Here is a 15,003-nt window from a genome sequence, read left to right on the forward strand (position 1 = left end):
TTATCAGATAAAATAATTGAGGGAGGAACAGAACCTAGGTCATTAGAAGCCTGGCCAGTGACTATGAATGCACAGCTGGATACATTGTAGTCTTTGCCAGAATGGTTCCAGGAAGTTGAATGTTTCACCTTCTAGTATTCTAAGAAGTTAACACCTTAATTCTTAGATTTGTTTGTTCCCAAAGTAAAGGAGCAGTTCTGTGGACAAGCACTTTCAAAAACTAATGGTTGAACCACTGTTTCTGAAATAAATTACTTCTTACTCAAACTGAGACTAATGTTGGCATCTGTTTAATAGATATAATCAGTGACCATACTTTTATTGGTCTTTTTCTTTTTTAAGATTTTATTTATTTATTTGAGGGGTAGAGTTAGAGACACAGAGAGGGAGATACAGAGAGAAAGGTCTTCCATCTGCTGGTTCACTCCCCAAATTACTGCAACAGCCAATGCTGAGCTAATCCGAAGTCAGGAGCCAGGAGCTTCCTCCGGGTCTCCCACATGAGTGCTGGGGCCCATACATTTGAGCCATCTTCTACTGTTTTCTCAGGCCATCAACAGAGAGCTGGATCAGAAGAGGAACATCCAGGACTAGAACTGACGCCCACATAGGATGCCAGCATCACAGACAGAGGCTTAGCCCACTATGCCACGGTGCTGGCTCCCTTTTGATCTCTTAATTCAAGACAGAAGGGCCAGCACTATGGCATAGAGGATTGGGCCTCTGCCTGCAGTGCTGAGATCCCATATGGGCAGCGGTTAAAGTCCCAGCTGCTCCACTTGCGATCCAGCTCCCTGCTAGTGTGCCTGGGAAAGCAGTGGAGGATGGCCCTGCACCCACGTGGGAGACCTGGAGGAGGCTTCTGGCTACTGGTTTCAGCCTGGCCCAACTCCGGCTTTTGCAGCCATGTGAGGAGTGAACCAGCAGATGGAAGATCTCTCTCTGTCTATCCTCCTCTCTTTGTATTAAAAAAAAAAATAGCAATTTTCAAGTAACAGTTTTACATTTAAAATTAGGGTGTTTTGGTTTTCAAAACTTCTTAAAGATCAGCCCACATTCATTTACAAAAGAACAAATGTTAGTGTGTAGAACAAAGCTTCCATAGTTAGAAGAGTCCATAAATGTTAGATCAAGATTTAGAGCTTGGTGTCAGTACTGTGGCACAGAGGGCTAAACTGCCATTTGCATCCCATTTCCAAGTGCTGGTTCGAGTCCCGGCTGCTCTGCTTTTGATCTTCTCCCTGTTAATATGCTTGAGAAGGCAACAGAAGATGGCACACGTACTTGGGCCCTACTACTCATGTGGGGGACCCAGAGAGAGTTGCTGACTCTTGGCTTTGGCTTGGCCCAGGCCTGGCTTTGGAGTGGCTGTATACATTCTACCTTTAGAATCTTCTTTCTCCAGGGTTTTGTCTTCCCACTTTTCATCCACACAAAATCTTAAGTGATAATTTGCGTGTCCAGGCTCTTTGTTTTAAAAGAACACACTTCAGAACAGACATATACAACTTGAATGCCTGTTGTACTCTTGGCCTTGCCCCCTCAGCAACCTGCCTCTAAACTTGAATCATCCTCTGGGTCTCAATTTCCTTCTTTTTTATAAAATGAGGAAGAGATAAGATCAGTCTTCCTAAAAATCAATGTAACTTATCCTTTTTATCCAAATCACTTGGAGGCTTACTCTTAACTATAGATTCAAGTTCCAACTGCTCCAGTTGCAATCCAGCTCTCTGCTAAGGTGGCTGAGAAAGCAGCGGAAGATGGCCCAAGTCCTTGGGCCTCTGCACCCATGTGGGAAACCCAGATGAAGCTCCTGGCTCTTGCCTTTGAACTGGCTCAGCCCCAGCCATTGCAGCCATTTGGAGAGTGAACCAGCGGATGGAAGATTGATATCGCTCTCTGATTATGACTTTTTTTTTTTTTTTTTTTGGACAGGCAGAGTGGACAGTGAGAGAGAGAGACAGAGAGAAAGGTCTTCCTTTGCTGTTGGTTCACCCTCCAATGGCCGCCGCGGCCAGCGCACTGCGCTGATCCGATGGCAGGAGCCAGGTACTTATCCTGGTCTCCCATGGGGTGCAGGGCCCAAGCACTTGGGCCATCCTCCACTGCACTCCCTGGCCACAGCAGAGAGCTGGCCTGGAAGAGGGGCAACCGGGACAGAATCCGGCGCCCCAACCGGGACTAGAACCCGGTGTGCCGGCGCCGCTAGGCGGAGGATTAGCCTAGTGAGCTGCGGCACCGGCCTGATTATGACTTTCAAATAAATAAATAAATCTTCAGCAAGAGAAAGAGAGAAAAAATGTCCCTGTTGATTATAAACATAGCTGGATTTGGAAATCTTGGCACCCTGTGGTGTCTCCTTGCTTTCTGTGTATAGTCTGGGACTCACTCAGTGTTGACCCAGTGATTAGGTCATTAGGTAATGTACTAAGCTGGTCTCCTTGGCATCATCAAGGAAGAAGCTTAGTCACTCTGCTCTCCTTAGCTGCTGCTTTGTAGAAATGGCTGCCTTTTATCCTAAATTGGTCGCAAGTAGAGATGTATGTGGACCTCAAGAGGTTTTAACCATGGCGTGTTCGCTGTCCCAGATCGTTCATGCATCCCACCTAACCTTCATTCTAAGCCAGTTAGAAGGCACCAAATTATCCCCATTGTGCATGTGAGGACACTGAAGCTCAGAATTACTTGGAAGTTGACCTAAACTCCTACAGCAGTAAGTGATGGGACACACAGCAATCCAAGATTGTCTCTATGAAATCTGTGTTTTTTCTGCTATGCTATGCTGTGAATAGCTAGATTGTCTTCTTTAATTTATTTCACGTTATTTTTTAAAACTATTTAAATAGGGCCGGCGCCGCGGCTCACTAGGCTAATCCTCCACCTAGTGGTGCCGGCACACCGGGTTCTAGTCCCGGTCGGGGCGCCGGATTCTGTCCTGGTTGCCCCTCTTCCAGGCCAGCTCTCTGCTGTGGCCCGGAGTGCAGTGGAGGATGGCCCAAGTGCTAGGGCCCTGCACCCCATGGGAGACCAGGGTAAGTACCTGGCTCCTGCCTTTGGATCAGCGTGGTACGCTGGTCGTAGCACACCAGCTGTGGCGGCCATTGGAGGGTGAACCAACGGCAAAAGGAAGACCTTTCTCTCTGTCTCTCTCTCTCTCTCACTGTCCACTCTGCCTGTCAAAAAAAAAAAAAAAAAAAAACTATTTAAATAGTCTTTTTTTTAAGAATTATTTTTTATTTATTTGAAAGAATTACAAAGAAAGGTAGAACCAGAGAGAGAGGTCTTCCATTCCACTGGTTCACTCCCAAAATGACCACAACAGTCAGAGCTGAACTGACCTGAAGCCTGGAACCAGGAGCTTCTTCTGGGTCTCCCACGTGGGTGCAGGGACCCAAGGACTTGGGCCATCTTCTGCTGTTATCCCAGTCCATAGCAGAGAGCTGGACTGTAAAAGGAGCAGCTGGGACTTGAAACGGCGCCCATATGGGATGCAGGTGCTGCAGGCTGGGGCTTCAACCTACTGTGCCACAGCGCCAGTCATTTAAATAGATTTAAAAAAATATATATTTATTTATTTACTTGAGAGGCATAGTCACAGACAAAGAGGGAGACAGAGAGAGAGGTCTTCATCTGCTGATTCACTCCTCAAATGGCCACAGTGGTTGGAGCTGGACTGATCTGAAGCCAGGAGCCAGGAGCTTCCTCTCGGTCTCTCATGAGGGTGAAGGGGCCCAAGCACTTGAACCATCTTCTGCTGCTTTCCCAGGCCATAGCAGAGAGCTGGATTGAAAGAGGAGTAGCCGAGATGCAAACTGGTATTCATATAGGATGCCAAAGCCGCAGGCAGAGGCTTAGCCCACTATGCCACAGCGCTGGCCTCTAAGTAGAGTTTTTTTTGGTCAGAACAGAACAGTTCTCATATACCATCCATACCCACTTTTTCCTGTTGTTAACATCTTTCATTAATGTAGTACCCACTGACAATTAATAAACCAATATTGATACATTGTTGTTTAGTTACATCTGTACTTAATTCAGATATCCTGCTTTTTTTTAACCTGATTTTGTTTTTCTGGCCTAAAATCTCGTCTTTGATGTATTACATTTTGATATGTTACATTTAGGCTTTCTGTCTCCTTAGGCTTCTTTTGGCTGTGATAGTTTCTGAGACCCCGGTTCTGTGATGATCTTGACCATTTTGAAGGAGTACATGTCAGGTATTTTGTAGACTGTCCTTCAGTTTAGCCTTTCTTACCGTTGGACGATAGTCCTGAGGTTTTGGGAGGTAGACCCGGAGGTGAAGTGCCATTCCAGCACACCAGATCGGGTATCTGTGCCGGCAGTGTGGTTTCCACCGCTGCTGTGAGCCTGGATTACCTGGTTGAGAGCACTGCTTCCTGTCCTTCCCTGTCCTTTGTTTGTAGTTGCCCTTGGTCCTTGACCCTGCATTGAGTTTTAGGGGAGTGGCCAAGCTGCCTGGCTGTTATGCTTATCCTCAGTCAGGAGAGGATAGTGAGCAGGGGGCGTGGCATGTCACTTAATTTTTTTTTTTCACAGCTTGAAGGATTTTTTAATTTAAATTTTTATTGATTTGTTTTCATTTTATTTGAAAGGCAGAGAAACTGAGGGAACCATCTTTCTTCCTCTGGTTCTGTTTTCAAATGCCTGCTGGGCCAGGCCTGAGCAGGAAGCCCAGAACTCCATTCAGGTCTCCTTTGTGGGTGGCAGGGCCTCAGGTTCTTCAGTCATCTGCTGCCTCCCAGGGTGCACATCAGCAGGAAGCCGGGCCCAAAGCAGAAGAACAAGGACCAGAGCCAGGCACTCTGATCCTGGGGTGTGGTCATCTGAGAGCTTCACACTGCTGTCCCTTGATTTGCCTTCTTCTTCTTCTTCTTTCTTTTTTTTAATTTATTTGACAGAGTTAGAGAGAGAGAGAGAAAGGTCTTCCTTCCGTTGGTTCACCCCCCAAATGGCTGCTACGGCTGGAGTTACACCAATCCGAAGCCAGGAGCCTGGTGTTTCCTCCTGGTCTCCCATGCGAGTGCAGGTGCCCAAGGACTTGGACCGTCTGCCACTGCACTCCCGGGCCACAGCAGAGAGCTGGACTGGAAGAGAGGCAACCGGGACTAGAACCCAGTGCTTGATTTACCTTCTTAAGGTGGCTTACTGGTAATACCATGAAGAACATAGTTTTTGTGCCATGCAGACACAGGTCTGCATTTGAGTTGTCATTAACCAGGTGACCTTAGGCAGGTTATTTAACATTTGAGTTGCCTGAACTTTAAGGTAAAGATAGTAATGCCTGCCTTTCAGGTTTTCTTTAGAACACATACAATACAATACTCAGCTGGAGAGAGGGAGTGGAGACTCCTAAAGTTAGACTGCATTAGAGATGAAGAGTAGCAAATGGTCATAAATTCCCAGAGTTCTTTGGATGAGAGGTCAGGCAGAATGACTTTGTCTCCAGGGAATCTAAAAAAAAAAAAAAACAGTTTAGGAGCTTTATATCCATGCAGCAGGAATACTTTTACCATTGTTCATTCTAGGAATGCTGGTTGAAATTTTCATGAGATGAAATTGTCTGCCGGCGCCGTGGCTCACTAGGCTAATCCTCCGCCTGTGGCGCTGGCACACCTGGTTCTATTCCCAGTCAGGGCACCGGATTCTGTCCCAGTTGCTCTTCTTCCAGTCCAGCTCTCTGCTGTGGCCCAGGAAGGCAGTGGACCATGGCCCAGGTCCTTGGATCCTGCACCCCATGGGAGACCAGGAGAAGCACCTGGCTCCTGCCTTCAGATCAGTGCGGTGCGCTGGCCGCAGCGGCCATTGGAGGGTGAACCAACAGTAAAGGAAGACCTTTCTCCCTGTCTCTCTCTCTCACTGTCCACTCTGCCTGTCAAAAAAAAAAAAAAAAAAAAAGAGAGAGAGAGATGAAATTGTCACAATAAAAATTCATCAAATGCCAGACGTTGCCATGTAAAAACTGGAAGTTGTACCATCACATCAGGAAAAGCTACAAATTTTTCTGCACTCAGATTTTGATGACTGAGATCCTTTTATCCGAAGCATATTGCTTGCTGCCACCTAGGGTCTCGTTCACATCCTTGCTCCCTCAGCCAGGCCCTCCACTTCTGAAAAATTGCAGCTCGTAAGTCTTTGTGGACATCTAGTCAGGCTTCATAGCATGTTTCACACTGATCATTTCGTTAATGCAGAGGGAGAGTGGGGAGAGTGGTCCGGGAAAGGTGGTTAGGGATCACTCAGTTTGGCCCACAGGCCCCTCCCCCATCTCTCTCAGTTTCAGCCTCAGTGCTGGGCCTGGGTGCCTGGTATTTCTTCTGCCTGAAACATGATCTTCCTGTTTGTCATTATGTCTCTGTCCTGCACCTGCTAGACAGGTTGTTCATCTGTCACCCCCAGTGAGGCCTGCCCTGACTGCCTTCTGTCATTTTCCCCTTGACACTTACCTTGACCTAACATACTCTCCTGCTCCCAGCAGGTATGCTGCCTGGGATCAGGAATTTCTGTTGATTCTATTTACTGCTGACCCTAGTATCTGGCATACAGTCGGTGGTCAAAAATGGAGTGCCATTTTTATATCTTGCTAAGTAAGATATTTTGGGCCTCATCAAATTATTGTTTCTACTTAATGCTGCCCAACTCCATCCAACAGAGGTCCTGAACTGGATATGGGGCTCATGACAGAATGTCCACCTAGCTTTTGTTACAGTCCAGGGACCAAGTCCAGGTTGCAGAGGAGCCTGCCCACGGGGAGGCAGGCAGTCTCCTAAAGAGTGGCACCACAAAGTGTCCGTGCCCAGCCTGGCGTCAGGTACCTGTGTGTGAGCTGGCTGCTGACAGTCCTTCCTGGTACTGATAGGGGGATGAGCCCTTGGTGAGGAGAAAGCAAGTTCGTATTTTTTTTCCTCTCTGTTTGTGTACAAGAACAGGACAGTCAGAGAAAGTGTGAGCAGGTAATCAATGGAAAGTTCAATCTAGTTAAAACGAGGCTTCTCCACAGTTTTCATCAGCCAGTGTCTGGATTATTTATTTTTTTACTTTGAAGTTGTAGCTTAGTGGCATTACTAATGGGAATCCATTCTAAGTAGATGTATGGATATGTTATCACTCTTGAGACAGCCCCAGCATACATAACTGCACACTGTTGTCATATGACATTAAGATTTTAGCATTTGGGAGCTGGGGTTTGGCACAGCAAGTATACCTACCACTTGCAATTCTGGCATCCCATATGGGCACTGGTTCATGTCCCAGCTGTTCCACTTCCAATCCAGCTTCTTGCTGGTGGCCTGGGAAGGGCAGCAGAGGATGGCCCAAACACGTAGGCCCTTACCACGCATTTGGGAGACCTAGATGAAGTTCCTGGCTCCTGGGTTTAGCCCTGTTGCAGCCACTTGGGGAGTGAACCAGTAAATGGAAGACCCCTTCTCTTTGCCTGTCAGTCTGTCTCCCTCTCTCTTTCAAGTAAATAAATCTTTTTTTTTACAAAAGATTTTGGGGCTGGCACTGTGACATAGTGGGTAAAGCCTCCACCTGCAGTGCCAGCATCCCATAGGGGCAGTGATTCAAGACTTCTGATCCAGCTCTCTGCTATGGCCTCGGAAAGCAGTAGAAGATGGCCCAAGTCCTTGGACCCCTGCACCTGTGTGGAAGACCTGGAGGGCTCCTGGCTTCAGATAGGCCCAGCTTCAGCTTTTGTGACCATTTGGGGAGTGAACCAGCAGATGAAAGACCTCTCTCTCTCTGCTTCTGCCTCTCTGTAAATCTGGCAAATAAATAAATAAATATTTAAAAAGATTTTAGCATTTATTTTTCCTTTCACCTATGAGAAAAGGTTTTCTTGATACTCTGACTGAAACAGGCCAGTGAGGCTAGTATTTCAGCAGGCTGCTGGTGGCATATAGTTCAAACACATTGATTCACAAGTATCTGAAATGCCCTTGCCTCGTGTCCATTCTTTTCTTTTTTAAAATTTATTTATTTACTTGATAGGCAGAGTTACAAAGAGAGGTCTTCCATCCGTTAGTTCACTCCCTAAATAGCTGCAATGGCCGGAGCTGGATTGTGCAGGAGCCAGGAGCTTCTTCCCGGTCTCCCATGTGGGTGCAGGGGCCCAAGGACTTGGGCCATCTTCCACTGCTTTCCCAGGCAACAGCAGAGAGCTGGATTGGAAGTGAAACAGCCAGGGTCGGACCAGTGCCCATATGGGATGCCAGTGCTGCAGACAGATGCTTAACCTACCGTACAAACAGCGTCAGCCCCCATGTGTCCATTCTTGTGCTCACATTTGATGTCATAGAGAAAGAAGATTCAGGAGCTAACTGGTACAGCCTTCTAGTTCAAGTCCTGGCTGCCCTGCTTCTGATCCAGCCCCCCTGCTAATGTGTCTGGAAAAGCAGCAGATGATGCCCTAAGTATTTTGGCCTCTGCACCCCATGTGGGAGACCCAAATGGGTTCCTGGCTCCTGGCTTCATCCTGGTTCAGCCCTGGCTGTTTCAACCATTTGGGGAGTGAACCAGCAGATAGAATCTCTGTCTCTTCTTTCTTTTCTCTCTCTCTGTCACCCTGCCTTTCAAATACATGTTTTGTTTTGTTTTGTTTTGTTTTTTAAGTTCATTTCCCTTCACTTATTTAAGGATCATGAATAACAAGAACTGATGATTTTGATAAACTCCTTCCCTAGTTCAGCAGAATCCTTAATCATTACTGCTGATTTGAACCCCGGCAACTTGTTCCATCGATGACAACTTAGTGTGTGGCCCGTGAACAAGCAAAGGAAGAGGAGAGGGCGATTAGCAAAGAATTTTATTGAAAACAGTAAAGAGACAAATTCCTCCAGGCCTGGTAGACCAGGCAGGCGTCTCATTGAGGGACTGAGAGCACACTCTGCATTCAGACTGGATTCTTCATGGATGTGAGTCTGGGTCCTCTAGTTCTTCTCTCCTCCCTCTTCTGGGAAAGTAGGGGTGGGGGGTTCCAGATGTAGAATCCCCCAAACAAACCCCTCTGGACAGTACTGGCCACCAAGCTTCTATCTATTGGACAAGCAAATGAGCCCTTCAGGCTGGTGATTCTGACTTTGTTGGATCAGCTGTCTCACTCCCTCAAGTCAGTGAATTCCTTTTGATAAAGGACAGGCATGGGGAGACAGACAAGAAGCTGGGTCCTGCTTTCAAGACTTGTTTCCTCGTTCTATTGCACATAAATTTGTTTTCTTTAAAACTTCTAATTTTCTTTGGCCCCTCTTATGTACATAGGCTAATATCTACCTAGCTGCCTTAGCATTAATGATCCCAGGAGAGTCAGTATGTGCAGGCTTCCCTGTCACTCATGGTGCCGGAACTCTGCAGAGGATTCTCAGAGATTAACTGAAATGAGTGGCAGGAGGCTGGGAAAAAAGTTGGTCTTTTTGGGAAGGTGGGCATGAGGAGAAATTCAGCCTACCACTGCCAACTGTAGGCAGCTTAATTTCACAGCAGCATGTACGTGTGTTGCTAACTCGATTCATTGGAAATTAGTATTAGTAATGAAATCTTCTCATGAGAGGAGCCTTGAGGAGCCTTGAGTTCCCCAGAGTTTGAAAAGTAACTGTGTAATTCCTTTGTTTATTTTCATTCCTTTAGCTATTGTTTGTATATGTCCAAACTATTTTAGGTATTACAGATACAGTGTGAACAAGAAACAGAGTCTACCCCAGAAAATACAATAAACAGATCAATGCAAAGAAAATATAAATAAGAAGAAAATAACTAGGTGATTTGAGAGAGTAGATGGAGATATTTAAAATAAGTTGTAAAATATTTTAGAGCCGGCCGGCGCCACGGCTCACTAGGCTAATCCTCCGCCTTGTGGCGCCGGCACACTGGGTTCTAGTCCCGGTCAGGGCGCCGGATTCTGTCCCGGTTGCCCCTCTTCCAGGCCAGCTCTCTGCTGTAGCCAGGAGTGCAGTGGAGGATGGCCCAAGTGCTTGGGCCCTGCACCCCATGGGAGACCAGGAAAAGCACCTGGTTCCTGCCATCGGATCAGTGCGGTGCGCTGGCTGCAGCGCGGCGGCCATTGGAGGGTGAACCAACGGCAAAAAAAAAAAAAAAAAGGAAGACCTTTCTCTCTGTCTCTCTCTCTCTCTCTCACTGTCCACTCTGCCTGTCAAAAAATAATAATAATAAAAAAATTAAAAAAAAATATTTTAGAGCCAGGACTTAAATTTGTAATTAAAAATTTTTTTTCATTTTATTTGAAAGGCAGAGAGAGATCTTCCATCTGCTGGTTCACTTTCCAAATGTCTGTGACAGACAGGGCTGTGCCAGGCTAGAGCCAGGAGCCAGGAACTGTATCCAGGTCTCCCTGTGAGTGGCAGGAACCCAAGCACTGGGCCATCCTCTGCTGCCTCCCAGAATGCACTTTAGCAGGAAGCTGGACCAGAAACAAAAGCTGGGGTTCAAACCAGGCACTCCAGTATGGGATGCAGACATCCCAAGAGGTAACTTAACTGCCTAACACCCACCCTGGAGGGATAGATTTTTAAAAGAAATCTAACATATGTGGGGAAAAGGTAGCAAACTATTGAGTTAAAATTCTGTTCACTGTTTTTAAGGCCTATTTAACTATTATTTGTTCTTATTAAGATGATGTGCTTTTGATTAATATGACTGCAGAATATTTGGATATCCATCTACGTTTTTCTGTTTTCATAGAAGGGAAGCACTCGAAGTCTAGACACCACCTTTATGAGGTAATCTCTGTTTTAAAAAAAGACGTAGGGTGTATTTAAGTTCCTTAGAGCTCTCTGCTGAATCAATTCCTATGTGATCTCTCTGAGGTAGTGATTTTTCCTTGTTTCCTCTAGCCCTATGCAGTCCTGCAGCTGCCTGGACCTGTGGTGGTCTTGGGACACTGAATGAGAGCAGAGCCAGTGGGTTACCCTAGCAAAGGAAGAAATCCTTCCTGTTTTTTATAAAGTCCAAATCCTGGGATTTTTCCAGAATATGTGTTTTTCTAAGGTGGGTACACATTCTCTCCTGCTGGAGAGAAGAGTGGGAAAGTTTGCATAGCCCAGATCTGGGTAACCTTAGGTTCTCTAGAGGAGAGAATAAATAAGACTGTACTATATTCCAGTTTGGCTCTCACCCCCTGCTTACTGGGATTTTCCTGTTTTGACACCAAGCCAGGAATTTTGTGACTAGCAACATTGTTTTCACTTCTAAGTGGAGCCACTTGAAAGAGGCCTCCCTGATTAAGACCACAATTAACAAGTTATCAGGTTAAACTGAGGCTCTAGACCTCCTCTCCTCCTCAGAAGTGGCATCAAAAGACCTCTTGAAATGGCAACAAGGAACTATTACTGGCTTTCCTGTGAAGGGTTAGTGATAAGTGCTGCCCTATTCCTCAAGTGGTTTTTGATGTGGGTTTGTTTATTGCCACTGAAAGCAATGCCAAGAGAGAATTACTTACTGCTCATGCCTGTGGTATATATAGTTTTATAGGATACAAACATTTCTCATGCCCATTACAAAAATTCCTCTTGTTTGGATATTTTGAGCAGATGATTCAGGGAGTGATTTTTTTAAAACTATGTAAAGATTTATTGGTTTGAAAGGCAGAACAACAGGGAGGGAGGGAAAGGGGGAGGGAGGGAGAGATTGGAGATTGATCTTCCATCCATTGGCTCATTCCCCAAATGGCCACAACTGCTGGGGTTGGGCCAGGCCAGGATGGAGCCAGGAGCCAGGAGCCAGTAATTTTCATTCAGATCTCTTGTGTTGATGCAGAGACCCAAGCACTTGAACCATTCTCCACTGCTTTCCTAGGTGTATTAGCTGAGAGCTGGATCAGACTCCAGCCAGCACCCATATGGGATGCCCGTGTTGCAGGCAACAGCTTAACCCACTACACCACAACATTACACCCCTGTAATATTTTATAAAGGTGTGTGGATATAATTATAATAATAATAAAAATGTATACCTTAGAGCCTGAGATCCAGATAAGCTCTGTATATTATCAGTAAGGTGTTTTTTTTGTTTGTTTGTTGGTTTGGTTTTTTGGACAGAGTGGATAGAGAGAGAGAGAGAGAAAGGTCTTCCTTTTGCCGTTGGTTCACCCTCCAATGGCCGCCGCGGCTGGCGCGCCGCGGCTGGCGCACCGTGCTGATCCGAAGGCAGGAGCCAGGTGCTTATCCTGGTCTCCCATGGGGTGCAGGGCCGAAGCACTTGGGCCATCCTCCACTGCCTTCCCGGGCCATAGCAGAGAGCTGGCCTGGAAGAGGGGGCAACTGGGAAAGAATCCGGCGCCCCGACCGGGACTAGAACCCGGTGTGCCAGCGCCGCTAGGTGGAGGGTTAGCCTATTGAGCCGCAGCGCTGGCTATCAGTAAGTTTTTATATTAATCAAGTACTTGATGTGGCCAGCATTGTAGTACAGTGGGTTAAATTGGTGCCTTATGTTGGCATCCCATATCATAGAGCAACAGTTCGAATCCCAGCTACATCACTTTTTTTTTTTTTTTAAGATTTATTTATTTATTTGAAAGAGTTCCACAGAGAGAGAGAGGTGTCTTCCATCAGCTGGTTCGCTCCCCAACTGGCTGCAGTGGCTGCAACTGGGCAGATCTGAAGCCAGGAGCCAGGAGCTTCCTCTGGGTCTCCCACATGGGTGCAGGGGCCCAAGGACTTGGGGCATCTTCTGCTTTCCCAGGCCACAGCAGAGAGCTGGATTGGAAGTGAAGCATCCAGGACCTGAACTGGTGCCCATAGGAGATGCCAGCACTGCAGGCAGTGGCTTTACCCACTACGCCACAGCACCAGCCCTACATCACCTCTGATCCAGCTCCCTCATAATGTCCCTGGGAAAGTAGTGGAAGATGACCCAGGTGCTTTGGGCCCCTGCCACCCATGTGGGAGACCTAGATGGAGTTCCGTGCAACTGAGCAATAAAATATGAAAAGATAAAAAGGAAGAAGAATTTGGGGTGAAGAGAGGAGGACCGCCAAAGAAATGCTTAGATTTAACTGTGCAACTCCAAGATGTGTTTTCATTAGTTGGAGCCAGTTCTGATCTCATCTTCAGACAGAGCTAAAACTATTCGACTTCCATGATTGGGTTCAATTCAGCAAACATTTTCATAAAAAAATAATCCTTGCCTTCTACTGGGAAACTCTTAATGGATAATTTCAGTACAACCTGCCAAATGCTAGGATTAAGATAGATTCAGGATGCTTCCTCGCCACCTACTTTTGTCTCCCAGAAGAGCCTTTAGACCGCACAGGAAGGGGTTTACTGGCAGAGTTCCCAAAGGCCATGCAGAGGGTTATAACTTTTTTTGCATCCAGCACCATGCCTTTGGTGGCTAACTTAAATCCCAGATTGAATTAAAGAGCATTCTTGGGTATAACCAAGCCTTGGAAAATAGGAGTTTAGTTAGGCGTTCTGCAACTTTGTATTTGCCGTCTTCTTTCTTCATTAAGGCATTATATTTTTGTATCTTCTGTGAGCAGCTGTATAGATGCGAAGGTTTATTTATTATTCTTTGCCGTGCTGATGTCATCTTGGAAACATTTTTTTACCAGGAGAAATGGATTCTGTTTGAGACGGAAGCCTGTGGTCTTTGAGCTGTCTACTTTGGAAATGATTCTGAATACTTACTGGTCTTTAAGGTGTTTATTGTCGAAACAGAATTTATACTCACAAATTTTAAAGCTTTTTTTTATTCCTGTTACAAAGTATTACATATAACATTAAAACAGTGTTTTTACAAAAAAAAAAAAAAAGGCAGTTGGGCCAACGCTGTTGCACAGATTAATTGTCCGCCTGTGGCTCTGGCATCCCATATAGGTGCTGGTCTGGCTCTTGGCTTCAGATCAGCTCAGCTCTGGCTGTTGCGGCCATTTTGGGAGTGAACTGGGGATGGAAGACCTCTCTCTGTCTATAACTCTACCTCTCAAATAAATAAAAATCTTTAAAAAAAAATAAAAAACAAACTTGTCTGCACAAAATACTTGTACATGGATGTTCAGAGCAGCATTATAAAAAAAAAGGCAGTTTGCAAAAAGCAGCTAAATTGTAGCTCTAGGAGTTTTCTTTTCTAAAGGAGTCTGTTGCCTCCTACATTGTAAGAGCCAGCCTGTGCTCTGTGCTCTCTAGGTTTTCTGAGTCTGATGCTTGCGTGTTGCTGTGGGAAATGCCTCTCCACGTTAGCCCTCCTCCTGGCCTCTGCACCCTTGCCATCCCTGTCAGTTACTTTACACGCTGCCGTGATTCTATCTCTAACCAAGTCCAAAGCTTCATCAGAGTTCTCTAAAAAACCCAGCTTTGACTTTCTTCATCTCTCCCACTCCCATACACACACCAATTTGAGGCTCCTCTCACCACAATCAAGTACCCACATAAAAGAATTCTTGAGGTAGGGTGTTGGTTAATCTGGTCCTCTGGTTTTATTTGCCCTCAGTACTGCATACAGAGCTGCAAATAAATGTCTTTCATTGGTCCTACCCTGAGAAAGTATGTTTGCAAAGGTTTTGTTTGTTTGTTTGTTTGTTTGTTTTGACAGGCAGAGTTAGAGAGAGACAGAGAGAAAGGTCTTCCTTTTTCCATTTGTTTACCCCACAAGTGGCCGCTATGGCAGGCACACTGCGCCGCCGATCCGAAGCCAGGAACCAGGTGCTTCCTCCTGGTCTTCCATGCGGGTTCAGGTCCCAAGGACCTGGCCCATCCTTCACTGCCTTCCTGGGCCACAGCAGAGAGCTAGACTGGAAGAGGAGCAACCGGGACAGAATCCGGCGCCCCAACCAGGACTAGAACCCAGTGTGCCAGCGCCACAGGTGGAGAATTAGCCTAGTGAGCTGCGGCGCCAGCCGTGCAAGTGTTCTAAGATGAGATAGGAAATGTGACCCAAACCTCAGTACCATTCATTATTCATTCTTTACTGACCCTTTTACATCATAACTACAAAATAAAATAACTTGAAAGCATTCAAGAATAGCTTTTTTGA

General features: G+C 46.1%; 1 protein-coding gene and 1 long non-coding RNA gene across 11 annotated transcripts in view; one reads left to right on the forward strand and one right to left on the reverse strand.

Annotated features, from left to right (window-relative positions):
* FBXO42 (F-box protein 42) overlaps nucleotides 1–15,003 on the forward strand; it is a 112,318-nt gene that overhangs the window by 70,784 nt on the left and 26,531 nt on the right. Inside the window, exons 5-6 of one of the 10 annotated variants that reach the window (XM_089301463.1) lie at nucleotides 10,714–10,751; nucleotides 10,866–11,019. The exons of the other annotated variants lie outside the window; for them this stretch is intronic. The gene's annotated coding sequence lies outside the window, so the exon portion shown is untranslated. The remainder of the gene's footprint in view (nucleotides 1–10,713; nucleotides 10,752–10,865; nucleotides 11,020–15,003) is intronic. 10 annotated transcript variants of the gene reach the window in all.
* Nucleotides 3,550–4,389, reverse strand: LOC149125826 (uncharacterized). The gene is made up of 2 exons (XR_016211269.1): nucleotides 4,256–4,389; nucleotides 3,550–3,780 (listed from the first exon to the last, which is right to left on the reverse strand). It is a non-coding gene; the product is annotated as an uncharacterized LOC149125826 (long non-coding RNA).

The sequence above is a fragment of the Oryctolagus cuniculus genome, chromosome 7 (genome assembly GCF_051225735.1).
Source record: "Oryctolagus cuniculus isolate XC-2025 breed Fujian yellow rabbit chromosome 7, ASM5122573v1, whole genome shotgun sequence".
Taxonomy (NCBI): Eukaryota; Metazoa; Chordata; class Mammalia; order Lagomorpha; family Leporidae; genus Oryctolagus; species Oryctolagus cuniculus.